Source organism: Eretmochelys imbricata, chromosome 2 (genome assembly GCF_965152235.1).
Source record: "Eretmochelys imbricata isolate rEreImb1 chromosome 2, rEreImb1.hap1, whole genome shotgun sequence".
In the NCBI taxonomy this organism is placed as follows: Eukaryota; Metazoa; Chordata; order Testudines; family Cheloniidae; genus Eretmochelys; species Eretmochelys imbricata.
In genome coordinates, this window is record NC_135573.1 from 104,678,191 (window position 1) to 104,692,083 (window position 13,893).

Below are 13,893 nucleotides of genomic sequence, written 5' to 3' on the forward strand. Positions count from 1 at the left end.
CCCACCGCCTCTCAGCTCTTCCAATCGATCCAGGTTTGTTGTAGAAAGAGGACTTTTATACAAGGAAACTCTTTCTGGTGGACACCAGGAAGACTGGCATCCTCAGAGACAGTTGGTAGTTCCAACTAAGTACCGGGTCAAGCTCTTGAGCTTAGCCCACAATCATCCTAGTGGCCATGCTGGGGTGAACAGGACCAAAGACCGTTTGGGGAGGTCATTCCACTGGGAGGGAATGGGCAAGGATGTTTCTACCTATGTCCGGTCTTGTGAGGTATGCCAAAAAGTGGGAAAACCCCAAGACCAGGTCAAAGCCCCTCTCCAGCCACTCCCCATCATTGAATTTCCATTTCAGTGAGTAGCTGTGGATATTCTGGGTCCTTTTCCGAAAAAGACACCCAGAGGAAAGCAGTACATACTGACTTTCATGGATTTTGCCACCCGATGGCCGGAAGCAGTAGCTCTAAGCAACACCAGGGCTAAAAGCGTGTGCCAGGCACTAGCAGACATTTTTGCCAGGGTAGGTTGGCCCTCCAACATCCTCACAGATGCAGGAACTAATTTCCTGGCAGGAACCATGGAAAGCCTTTGGGAAGCTCATGGGGTAAATCACTTGGTTGCCACTCCTTACCACCATCAAACAAATGGCATGGAGGAGAAGTTTAATGGAACTTTGGGGGCCATGATACGTAAATTCGTAAATGAGCACTCCAATGATTGGGACCTACTGTTGCAGCAGTTGCTCTTTGCCTACAGAGCTGTACCACATCCCAGTTTAGGGTTTTCACCATTTGAACTTGTATATGGCCACGAGGTTAAGGGGCCATTACAGTTGGTGAAGCAGCAATGGGAGGGCTTTACACCTTCTCCAGGAACTAACATTCTGGACTTTGTAACCAACCTACAAAACACCCTCTGAACCTCTCTAGCCCTTGCTAAAAAAAAAACCTACAGGATGCTCAAAAAGAACAAAAAGCCTGGTATGATAAACATGCCAGAGAGCATTCCTTCAAAGTAGGGGACCAGGTCATGGTCTTAAAGGCGCTCCAGGCCCATAAAATGGAAGCATCGTGGGAAGGGCCATTCATGGTCCAGGAGCGCCTGCGAGCTGTTAATTATCTCGTAGCATTTCCCACCTCCAACCGAAAGCCTAAGGTGTACCATATTAATTCTCTAAAGCCCTTTTATTCCAGAGAATTAAAGGTTTGTCAGTTTACAGCCCATGGAGGAGATGACGCTGAGTGGCCTGAAGGTGTCTACTACGAAGGGAAAAGTGCTGGTGGCGTGGAAGAGGTGAACCTCTCCATGACCCTTGGGCGTATGTAGCAACAGCAGATCAAGGAGCTGTGCACTATCTATGCGCGGACGTTCTTAGCCACCCCAGGACTGACTGAACGGGCATACCACTCCATTGACACAGGTAATGCTCACCCAATTAAAGTCCAACCTTATCGGTTGTCTCCTCAAGCTAAAACTGATATAGAACGGGAGATCCAGGATATCTTACAGATGGGTGTGATCCACCCCTCTGGCAGTGCATGGACATCTCCAGTGGTTCTAGTTCCCAAACCAGATGGGGAGATACGTTTTTGCGTGGACTGCCGTAAGCTAAATGCTGTAACTCGCCCAGACAACTATCCAATGCCACACACAGATGAACTATTAGAGAAACTGGGACGGGCCCAGTTCATCTCTACCTTGGACTTAACCAAGGGATACTGGCAGGTTCCGCTAGATGAATCCGCCAAGGAAAGGTCAGCCTTCACCACCCATGTCGAGCTATATGAATTTAATGTACTCCCTTTCGGGCTGCGGAATGCACCCGCCACCTCCCAAAGACTTGTAGATGGTCTCCTAGCAGGATTAGGAGAATATGCAGTCCCCTACCTTGACAATGTGGCCATATTTTCGGATTCCTGGGCAGAACACCTGGAACATCTACAAAAAGTCTTCGAGCGCATAAGGGAGGCAGGACTAACTGTTAAGGCTAAGAAGTGTCAAATAGGCCTAAACAGAGTGACTTACCTTGGACACCACATGGGTCAAGGAACTATCAACCCCCTACAGGCCAAAGTGGATGCTATCCAAAAGCGTCCTGTCCCAAAGTCAAAGAAACAGGTTCAATCCTTCTTAGGCTTGGCCGGTTATTACAGACAATTTGTACCGCAATACAGCCAAATCGCTGCCCCACTAACAGACCTAACCAAAAACGAACAGCCAAATGCCATTCAGTGGACCGAAGAGTGTCAGAAGGCCTTTAACCAGCTTAAAGCGACACTCGTGTCTGACCCTGTACTAAGGGCCCCAGACTTTGACAAACCGTTCCTAGTAACCACACATGCGTCCGAGCGTGGTGTGGGAGCAGTTTTAATGCAGGAAGGACTGGATTAAGAATTCTACCCTGTTGTGTTTCTCAGCAAAAAACTGTCTGAGAGGGAAAGCAAGTGGTCAGTCAGTGAAAAAGAATGTTATGCCATTGTCTACGCTCTGGAAAAGCTATGCCCATATGTTTGGGGACGGTGTTTCCACCTGCAAACCGACCATGCTGCGCTACAGTGGCTTCATACCGCCACGGGAAATAAACTTATTCGGTGGAGTTTAGCTCTCCAAGATTTTGATTTAGACATCCAACACATCTCAGGAGCTTTTAACAAAGAGGCTGATGCACTCTCCTGTGAAAAGAAAAGGAGTACTTGTGGCACCTTAGAGAATAACAAATTTATTTGAGCATAAGCTTTCGTGAGCTACAGCTCACTTCATCGGATGGTTTCCCAGAATCAGCTGGTTAAAATTGTCCTTGCGATGTGGAAAATATTGTTAGTCTTTATATACTTGGTAGTTTATTTAGAGGTGCATGTGTCTTATTCACTTTGTTTTTTCCTAGAGCTCCAGGAAGAAATCCCAGCCAGTGTTTCACCCTATCTGTGACTTGGGGTGTGTGTCATAAATATAAAGGGAAGGGTAACCATCTTTAAAATCCCTCCTGGCCAGAGGAAAAGTCCTTTCACCTGTAAAGGGTTAAGAAGCTAGGATAACCTCGCTGGCACCTGACCAAAAATGACCAATGAGGAGACAATATACTTTCAAAGCTGGAGGGGGGGAGAAACAAAGGGTCTGGGTCTGTGTGCGTGATGCTTTTGCCGGGGACAGAACAGGAATGGCGTCTTAGAACTTAGTAATCTAACTAGATATGCATTAGATTATGATTTCTTTAAATGGCTGAGAAAATAACCTGTGCTGAATGGAATGGCTATTCCTGTCTTTGTGTCTTTTTGTAACTTAAGGTTTTGCCTAGATGGACTTGGCTGCAAATCACTGATTTCTGTGCTAATGAGTTCTGTTCTATGCTGCATTGCTGTTGAATAATAAACCTTCTATTTTACTGGCTGGCTGAGAGTCACATCTGACTGTGGAGTTGGGATGCAGGGACCTCTGGCTTCCCCAGGAGCCCTGCCCGGGCGGACTCACCGCAGGAAGCGCACGGTGTGGAAGAGGATGCTGCATGCTCAGAGGTCAGATCCAGGAAGGTTGAAGCTGTGTAAGCTTCTTGCCCTGGTGACAGTATGCTCAGCAAGAGGAGGCATGCTCCCCTAGAGTGCTGACTGGCTTCATATGGAATAGTTCCGGAACCTTGCCCAGTGACTCCATGACAACTGGTGGGAGCACTGGGATAAACTGCATCCCGTGGATGGAGCATCCTGTAAGTGACTAGGGAGCAGTAGAACGAAGGGGGATTACCGAGAGACAGACATGCTGAAGGCTCAGAGAGGTGCGGTTCCAGGAGGAGGAGGAGCATATGGGTTAACCCCAACAGAGAGTGGACCCCTGAGAAGGGCTGTCGCACCGAAGGGGTTCCTCCCAGAGACCGTGGGGAGCTGAGAGAGCACAGGCCTGGGAGTCAGTGACCACTTGGGAACAGCATGGAGATAGCCTATAACCATTTCCTTAAGAAGGAGATTGCAGAGCTGTGCAGAGAGAGAAAAAGGGACGTGCACTGGAAAGTTCACTAAGGCACAGCTGATTGCTCAGTTGAAAGAGGAGGATCACTCTAAGGAGCCAGATCCTGACCCAGCTGGGGGCACGAGAGAGGCTGGGAACAGCCAGGCAGCCCCAGGGTCTGCACCCGTTCCTAACCCAACTGGGGCCACGAGAGAGGCTGGAAGCAGCCGGCCATCCTGGAGACCCATGTCCCCGACCTTCAGGGAGTCTCCACCGGGTTCCCGTTGATGGATCTGAGACGGAAGGAGTCAGAGGACCATGAGAGACAGGGAAGGCATGAAGCACAACAGCAGGAGAGACAGCGGCAGCATGAACTGGCGATGGCTGAGCCGAGAGGCAGAAGGACCCCTCCAGGGTGAGTGGAGATGGACCCCGGGGTGCCAGTTCCACAGGGAACCTCAACATTAAATTGCTGCCCCAGGTTAAGGACGGGGGATGTATAGATACCTGTCTCACAGCTTTTAAGCAGTCTTACAATTGGAACCAGACTGGCCCTGCAGAAAGGCTCTGGTGTCTAGCCCCCTTCCTGGGTCCCAAGGCCATAGAGCTGTTTAGCCGGATTGGGGATGTGTGGGGGTGGCAGACTTGCTCTCACTCCTGGCCCTAGCATATATGTCTGTGTGTACTCTCCTGTGTTCAGGCCCCTCGGACCCCCAGTAGGAGTGGAAGGTGGTGGTCAATGCGAAGACATTCCTGTGACAGAGAGCTGTTGTCAGGCCCCGGGTGCTGCAGCCTCACCAGCTGCTGCAGGACTGTGGGACCTGGGTGAAGGTACCAGGGATGAAGCCACTCTCCCTGCCTATGACTCAGATGGCTGTGCACACACAGGAGGGGTCGTGCTGGCTGGTAGTTGAGGTTCTCCAAGATATCGGCTGTGACCTCCTGGTGGGGGATGACTGTCTCTTTGGGACAGGCTCCAGACCCTACTCCAATAACAGCTGAGGATTTGAATTTGAATCCAGGGAACCCATTGGCTGAGACTGAAGCAGTCAGTGAAAATGCATATGACCTGGCTGGCAGTGGGGAGGAGCTGCTAAGCTCAGGATACCTGCCTGTCTGTAATCAGAGCTCTGGAGCTGAATAGGACAGAGAGATACTCCCCACCGCCCTGCACACGGGGGAGGTGGCTAACGTTGGCTCTAATGCTGTGAGCAAAGCAGCGGGTTCGCTGCCTGCCCTAACAGGGACAGCAGGGGCAAAGCTGAGCCTAGGGGATTGGCGACCCCAGCTGAATGTGGGGAACCGCAGCCAGAGCGGGACAGCTGCCAGCCAGGGCTGTCTTGTCCAGAGGTGCAAAAGGCCCGGGACAAGGATAAAACAGCCTTGAGACACCTACCTGTCAGAGGAGCCTTTTCAGAGGGTCGCTGTGGACCTAGTGTGGCCCCTCAGCAGGGCAACCCGGGTAGGGAAAAAATACATTCTGGTGGGGGTAGATTTTGGTACCCGTTACTTAGAGGCCGTGGCTCTGTCCTTTATCAAGGCAGACAGTGTGGTGGATGTGCTCCTGACAGTTTTCAGCAGAGTGGGATTCCCCAAGGAGGTCCTTACAGACCAGGGATCCAACTTCATGTCAACCGTGCTCCAGTGCTTGTGGGAGAAGTGTGGGGTCTGACACATCGGGGCCTCGGCATATCATCCTCAGTCCAACAGGCTGGTGGAGAGATTTTATAGGACCCTGAAGATGATGCTGAAGACTTTCCTAGGCTAGCATCTGCTGGACTGGGACAAGTATTTACCCCACCTGCGTACAGGGAAGTGCCCCACGAACCCATGGGGTTCTCTCCTTTGCAATTGCTGTTTGGGAGGGGAGTGAAGGGACCCCTGGACTTGGTGAGGGACGAAGTGGAGGGGAAGGCCTCCCTGGATGAAGAATCAGTGTGGAGTATGTACTGACTTTCCAGGAAAAGTTCGCTGAGCTCATGGGTCTGGCCAGGGTGAACCTAGCCAGGGCCCAAGGGAGGCAGAAAGTCTGGTGTGACCGCTCAGCCCAGGTGAGGATTCTCATCCTGGTGAGGAAGAATAAGCTGCAAGCTGCCTTGGACAGGCCCTTCAAGGTCATCAAGCAGCTGAATGAGAAGAACAATGTGGTGGAACTGCCCAACTAGACTCACAGCCACTAAGGGGACCAGGTCAACATAATGGAGCCATACTGTGACAGGGAGAGGCTGGTACTGGCCGTGTGTGGCCAGTGGGAGAAGGGGGAAGATCCCCTGGTGGGTCTCTTTCCTGAGACAGGAGCCGGTCTCTTGCTGGAATCAATTACTCTCTCTGACCAGCTAACACCTGCTCAGCAGGCAGAGATCAGAGAGGCACTGCATTCATACCAACAGCTGTTTTCCAACTGTCCTGGACTCGCTAACCAAGCTGTCCACTGTGTGGAGACAGGAGCTGGCCCTCCCATCAGGTGTTCCCCATTCAGAGTAAATGGGAACACAGCCCAGGTGCCGGAGAGAAAGGTCAGAGACATACTGGCTTTAGGGATGATCCAGCCGTGGGGCCTCTCCCGTGGTGCTGGTCCCCAGGAAAGATGGGTCAATCAGATTCTGTGTGGCCTAGTGGAAGCTCATTGTCAAAACCATGTCTAGTGCCTGTCCCATACCTAGGCCTGACGAGATCCTAGACAAGTTGGGGGGGCACTCGGTACCCCAGGATCAGGAATCTCACCACAGCCTACTGGCAGGTGCCTTTGGAACGAGATGCCAGGTTGAAACCTGCTTTTGTCACCACTTTGGGGCTGTACAAATCCCTGGTTCTACCTTTAGGCCTCAAGGAGGCACCAGTCACCTGCCAGCACCAGGTGGATCAGTTACTGACAGGGATGGAGAATTTCACCCTAGCAGACATTGATGATATTTGTGTCATTAACCAGACCTGGGAGGACCAGGGGAAGGAGGGGGTTGGGTCGCCTCTAGGGCTGACTGTAAAAGCTGGTAAGAGCAAGGTGTGTATGGCAGAGGTGTGGAGCGGATGCCTAAAGCCAGAGCTGGCCAAGATGGAAGCAATCAGAGAGTGGTCTGCTTCCCAGACTAAGGAACAGGCCAAGACCTTTATTGGGATGGTGGGGCACTACTGGAGTTTTGTGCCCAACTTTAGCTCTGTGTCAGACAAGGGTAAACCAGACAAGCTGGTCTGGACCAGGCAGTGCCAGAGGGCTCTCTGCACGCTGAAGAAGGAACTGGACAAGGGCCTAGTCCTGGGAAACCCTGAGTGACCCTGCTCATTTTGGTCTCAAAGGAGGGAGAGATACGACGAAGTGGGGATATTCCCTTGTTCTGGTGTATGTGAGCGTCTGTGAGCCTTACTATTGAGCCTATGTGAGGTTTACTGTTTTGCATGAATACTGTGTGTGCCTCAGTTTCCCTGTGCAGTAGTGCCTTGGTGTTGGGAATAGGGGTGTGAGACTTTCGCTGAGACCTCTGGGGTAGGTGAGGCTGCTCCAGCTGTTAGCACATATGCCATGACCGGTGCCCTTCATAACCTGAGATGCAGGAGGGGGATGTGACCAGGTGACTCTTTGCCCAGGAAGTGAGACAAAGACAAGGAGGAGGAGCAATGGGGGTGTCTGAAGTCAGGTCGCTGGAAGCTGGCAGTCTACTTGGGGGCACTGGAAGAGGGGGAGTCCAGGGCATCTAGCCCAGGACTCCCCAAGATGGACATGGCTGAAAGTCACTGATTTCTGTGTTAGCATGTTCTGTTCTACACTGTGTTCCTGTTGAATAATAAACCTTCTGTTTTACTGGCTGGCTGAGAGTCACATCTGACTGTGGAGTTGGGGTGCAGGGACCTCTGGCTTCCCAAGGAGCCCTGCCCGGGCAGACTTGCGATGGGAAGCAAACAGTGTTGAAGGGGATACTGAATGCTCAGAGGTCAGATCCAGGAAGGTCGAAGCTGTGTAAGCTTCTTGCCTTGTGACAGTATGCTCAGCGAGAGGAGGCTCCCCCAGAGTCCTGACTGGCTTTGTATGAAGTAGTTCCAGAGCAACTCCCAGTGACTCCATGACAGAGCCACAGCCTGGCCCTGCTAAGACCCGCATGGCCAGGTGTGGAGAGATGCAGCAGATCCTCCACCTGTCCATGGTGCAGGGGGCCCACTGAAAGCAGCCACTCCCCCCCAGCCTGTGTCCACACCCTGGACTCCCTGCCCAGGACAGGTGGAGGGTCTACAACGCCCCAGAGCTGCCCATGGCATGGCTCTTATGGCTGGGCTGAAGCTCCGAGGCCCCCGCCCGGCTAGAGCTGGGTCAGTGTAGGGTGACCAGATGTCCCAATTTTAAAGGGACAGTCCCAATATTTGGGTCTTTTTCTTATACAGGCACTGCTAGGTTGCTGAGAGCTGTGGGGAGCAGCTGGAGGGTTTGTGTGGCTCCCATAGCTGCCCAGGCTTCCTGGCCAGGCTCCACGCTGCCCCCCGGGGGGGCCCTGCAGAAGAGAAGAGGAGTGGAAGGGTGGGGCATCCACTCCAGCAAAAAGTGCGAGGGCCCTAGCCTCCCTGGTTCTGGTGCTACTGCCCCCCCCCCCCACCACTCCTCTCTGATATTTCAAACTGGCATCCATCCCACCCACAACTTTACTGAGATCAAAGACAGTGACTTAATTATTTCATTGATGTTACAAAATACTGTTAGAGAATATATTCCCAAAAATAGTTTGGAAGTCTAATTACATAGTTCATACCAGATCAGCCTTCTTTGCTTTGGCAGAAGTAGAAGTTGGTATCCCCTTTTCCAGTCGTCAGTTTGCTTATCGAGGCAGTGAGAGCTACGCCAAGTACTTGGAATAGCGATGTTCCTTTTGTCCTCGAAAGCTCTTGAAACTTCCATGGACATGCTCTGCAGTCCCCTTCCAAACATTTTAGAGGCAGCAGTCTTACTTCTTCCGCTGCCTCTCTCCAATGAGTTCATTGGACATATTCCTGAAGGTTTCATCACATTACATAATCTTTAAAGATTAATCTTTAATTCCCAGAGAGTTATTAAGTGTTCCCTCTAATTTTTCCCACACATGTGGAATGAATTTTGTTATGTACACCAATATGAAGGTGGTGGGGCTGGGGATGATGGGTTTGAGGAGTGGGAGGGGGCTCTGGGGTTGGGCAGAGGGTTGGGGTGAGGGGTACAGGCTGCTCTGGGGCTGCAGTGGGGAGAGAGGACTCCGCCCCGCCTTCTCTCACTGCAGCATCTCAGAGCTGGGGGAGGGGCACCTCTCCCCCCTGGCTGTGGCAGGTCGGCACTGGGGCCGGGCCAAGGGAGGGGGGCCTCTTCTCTGACTGGGGCCCTGCACAGGGCTTAATAGGCAGTGGACGTGCTGCTTAGAGAGAACTTAGGTTGGCAACCCTAGCTGGGATCACTGAAGTAAATAGGGTAGCAGCATAGTGGCCAGGGCAGCTTTGGAACATCACTCACTGCTGGGCTTTCTGTGCCTGTCCCCTTTACTTGACCAGCTTCTCCATCAGTGAAGCATCCTTAGTGATCCACCAGTGCTTGCATGACCATGGAAAAAATATCCCTGTTGACATACTCAGTGACAAGGTGGGGTGGTTCCAGAATACGGATGTATGTGCCATCTACTGCTCCACTGCTATTGCTTGTTATTCCCAAATCTGCATGACTGTGATAGCCCACCAATCAGTGCTAATTTCTCAGGCCCAGAAGCAACAACAGACTATGGAGCAGCTCCATGAATGGCAGGAGCAACCTGGCATGTTTTTGTCATAGTACTATCCAGTTATTTTGGTGGAACGTCTCCCCATCATCTCCGTCCCATTGCAATAGTACTTGCTTCAGTTCTGCAAACACAGGAGAATCATGCATCTGTATTAGCAACACTCATGAAAACTGCACTGAGCTATGGGGACCAAAAAGTGCTCAGGACTGTGGGAGTTTTTTAAAAAAAAAAAAAAGGTACAATAGTTATGGGACAGAATAGGCATTATGGGATGAACAAAGTGGCGTGGTGGGAACTTCACCCCTAACTCCCAGAAGTCCCTGGGTGAACCAGTGGTATCCCACAAGGCATTGAGGCAGATAGCATCACAGGACACAATGGGATACCTGCCTGCTGTGTACCATGTTTTATGTTGCAACTACTCATGGTGAGGAGACACAGCACAGATGCAAGCATCCCAATGGAGATGCACACAAATGACATTCTACGTTTGGTTCCTATACGCCAGTGTAACTTGCATTGAGTGAACTTTCTAAGGCAGCTCTTGCTTCTACTCCACTTTTCTAGATCCTCCAGCAAAAGAAAGGGAGGGCATACTGTCCTACTTTCTAACAAATGTCCTTGTTTTTTAATAAAGAACTTCAAGTCTTTATGCATCATCACACAAAAGCAAAACAAAGGGTACAAAATCAATTTTACATATTCCATCTGATACGTATTCACAATGTTTTTTTTCTTTTTCACCCCACCTCTTCCCAAACAGTATTCTTTCTAGAAGGAAAAAGATTAGACAAGTGTGCTTAGTTTCTCAAGTGATTTAACTCAGGGCAAAAAGGACGCTTGAGCAACTGGTTTATTTAAAAAACAAAAACAAAAGCTTTCATTCAATATTGAAACTTAAGATAAGGGACAGGAACATACCATTGTTGATGGCTGATGATTCAGTCCGAATCCGGTAATATGCATATGCAATAGATAGTTAATAATTAACAGACATCAGTAACTTTGAATAGCAAGAACAAGGTCAATAGTAGAAATATCCTGATGTCACATGACATTTCAGCCAATCCTAGCTAGGATCTTTGAATTTAAAATGTTGTTTGAAGAGGAGTTAGGTAAATGATTAAAATATCTGACATCCTTATCTTGTTTGCTCAGTTTACCAGGCAAAAAGATGATTTTTCAGTCACTTCTAAACTCAGCCTAATATGTGAAAAGCAAGCTGTATCGTTTCTTCCACTTTTCATCAGCATTAGTTATACAGATCATCATTTAGAATTTAACTGGCAGTTCTGCTGAGAAGTTGTTGAAGCAGTTTGCACTGAAGAGATTGTATGGATATGCAAGAGCTACTTCAATTCTAACAGAAGTAAAAAAACTCACTTGTTTTAGTTAACTAAGCAGACATACCGTGAACACACAGGGTGCAAAGTAACACGCTATTTTTACATAACCACACACTAAATTCTCAGTGGCTATCAAGCTGAGAAGCTTCCAACTACCTAGCCCCACCCCGTAGCCATCAATCTCATGTGGTACCTGAGACACACAGATGTTTCCATCCTGTCCTCAACAATTGATATGCTATCACAAAACTGTCCATGGAAAGGTCTACAAAAGCCTCACTCAACAGCTGTTAGACTTTTTTTTTTACATCTATTGAAAAGATGGGTGTCATATTAGTAAAGGATGAGAGCCTTCCCTGGCACTAGAACTGAGACTTCTCCCTAGCAGGACATACTGTTAAAAAGTCAAACTAAACCTGCCCATCATCCACTGACTGGGCCAATATTAACTGAGTTTTCCTTAGAGGTGTCCCATTAGAGTAGCAACTGAGCTCAAGTTTGCTTAAAGAGACATCCTCAATTTAAAGAGAAAGTCACCTCTGTCTAGAACTGTTGATTACAGTTAACACCTAACACTTATATAACAGAAAGTTGAGAAGTCTTTTTTCTTCTACTTTTCCAGTTTGTTTACATAGGACATTTGTTATAACTTCACATAGTCAGTTTCAGACTTCTTGTACACAGTCAAGAGATTTTCATTTGTGTGCATCTTTCCCGGACCAACAGTGGAAGAGAAAAGCTATTTTAAAAAGAGACCACAACAAACTGCAGACATTGGTGATGGGGTGGAACTCTGAGCGGTAATACCTGAAACTGCTTTTAATTCCATTTTTGAAATGATTTCAAGCGGATAGTATCCCTCAGCTGTATGTGTTCACAGGCCAAAATGAGAATGACAGAGTCAGCTCCTAGAACCTTAATTTTAGCCCGTAATGAGGTAACATGGGCTAGGACTTTCCTTGTAAGAACTATGCACTACCTTCAACTAAGTTGATATGATTTTCCATCTGAGTCAATCTGGCTGGCTTCTGATACATCCAAATTTGTGGAAGCTTCTTTGAAGGAGAATGTAGTTATCTCTTACCTCAGTCACTCTTATTGTTAAATACTTCCATTTCAGAGGTAATATCCTTTAATGCTGGAAGGCCACTTGCTGAAAAGTTTAAATTGAAACACACAGTCTTGGCTTGTCCACTTTCTCCACTTGCAGAAGTTTTTTCTGGAATCAGAACCATACCAACTCATTCATCTTGAAGTAGTATGTAAATGTAAGGTTTAGAGCAAATTGGGTACAATTAGTCCAAAGCTTTAGCACCATTCAGGGACAGGTGCCTAAAGTCCCATCTACACTAAAAATGCAAGAGTTTTGATCAAGTCAGAGAACACACAGTCATATAATAACTGATGCAAATGAAGCACAGACCTGTAGATACTTCCCAGAAAAAAGAGTTAAGGTATCATTCATCTCATTGAGGTGTTTGCTTGAAAGCCTGATGACAATTTAGGTATCCATTGGTGCTAAGGATCCATTATAACAAAAGTATTCAGTTACTCTGCAGTTGTAACTGGACTTCAAATAAAAGTACCTCCACTCATGCCAATCAGTCTGCATGGAAATGTGACTGAAGTTCCTGATGTAAGTTTTTATCTAATATATATTTTAACAAACAGAAATAATTGAGAGATTTGGGAAGATTTATCCTTTATTTTAGTATTTTGTAGACAGTGTAGTGAACTTTACTTATAGCATCCTCTACCCGTGACAAAGTAGTGTTTTACTCAGAGGGGCTCCAAGACTCCTCTTCAGATGTTTCTCCAAATGCACTTTATTTGTACTCTCATGAAGCAGTCTACACCATGGCATCATATAAGACATAAGTGTCGTAGGTGTTTTCTGGGAAGTCAGAGCAATCCCATTTCTCTAGGGAAAATATGTGACTTGAAAACAGACCTGTGGATGACAGAGCAAACTACTCTCCTTCCAGGGGAATCAGAACTGCAACAGTGGCATCCCTCAATAAAGGAAAGGTCATCTCTGAGGGAAAACCCAACCCAACAGAAATCAGAACAGTCTGCTGTGGACACATGAGCACAGAGGGTCCACTGAGGAACAGAGCAACAAATGTCCCCCCAACACAACACAAGTGTGACCAGAAACTAGAGTCCAACTGGTTTGACATGACTGAAGAGTCAGACTTTTCTACTGACAGATGTAGTAAGGGGGAGGAAAGAAGGGTGCAGTGCAAGTTACTAGAGTAAGTGCCAGCCCCAGTGTTGATGACATTTAAATTGAAAGCCACGCAAAGAGCGATCACAATTTGTAATCCATGACTAGTCACATTGCTCAACCTGCCATTATTCGCTGGAGAAAATAAAACTTCAGCCAGACAGAACCCTCTTACTCAGAGCACAGTATACCTTTAAATAAAACTACTTTTATACTGATAAACTGGTCTGGTGACTGAAACATACAATGGTACAGTGAGGAAACTGTCTACTGCACCAATATCCGTCAGCTAAAATATGGCTACCTCTGCCAGCATACAAATAAAGTCATTGAAAGAGATGGTTGTCACAGGATCAATGTTCCATTCTTGCTGACCTGACCAAAATAGGTACACATCTCTCAAACTGACACAGCAAACAGGAGAGAATGTTAAAAAAAACAATATTAAAGAAGCTTTAAACTATCCAAAAAATTACAGATTTAATTCAATGTCCTCAAGCATATCTGGCAGAGAACAGTGTAACATTGTGTTAATAAAGTAACAGTTGCTCATTTGTATTTTTAAAACTTAGAGTGAGAATCCACATACACCTTCCAAGTCCAGAACTGCACCTTGTTAAAACCTAAGTGGTCCAAGTTTTCAAACCCAGTGTAATATTAA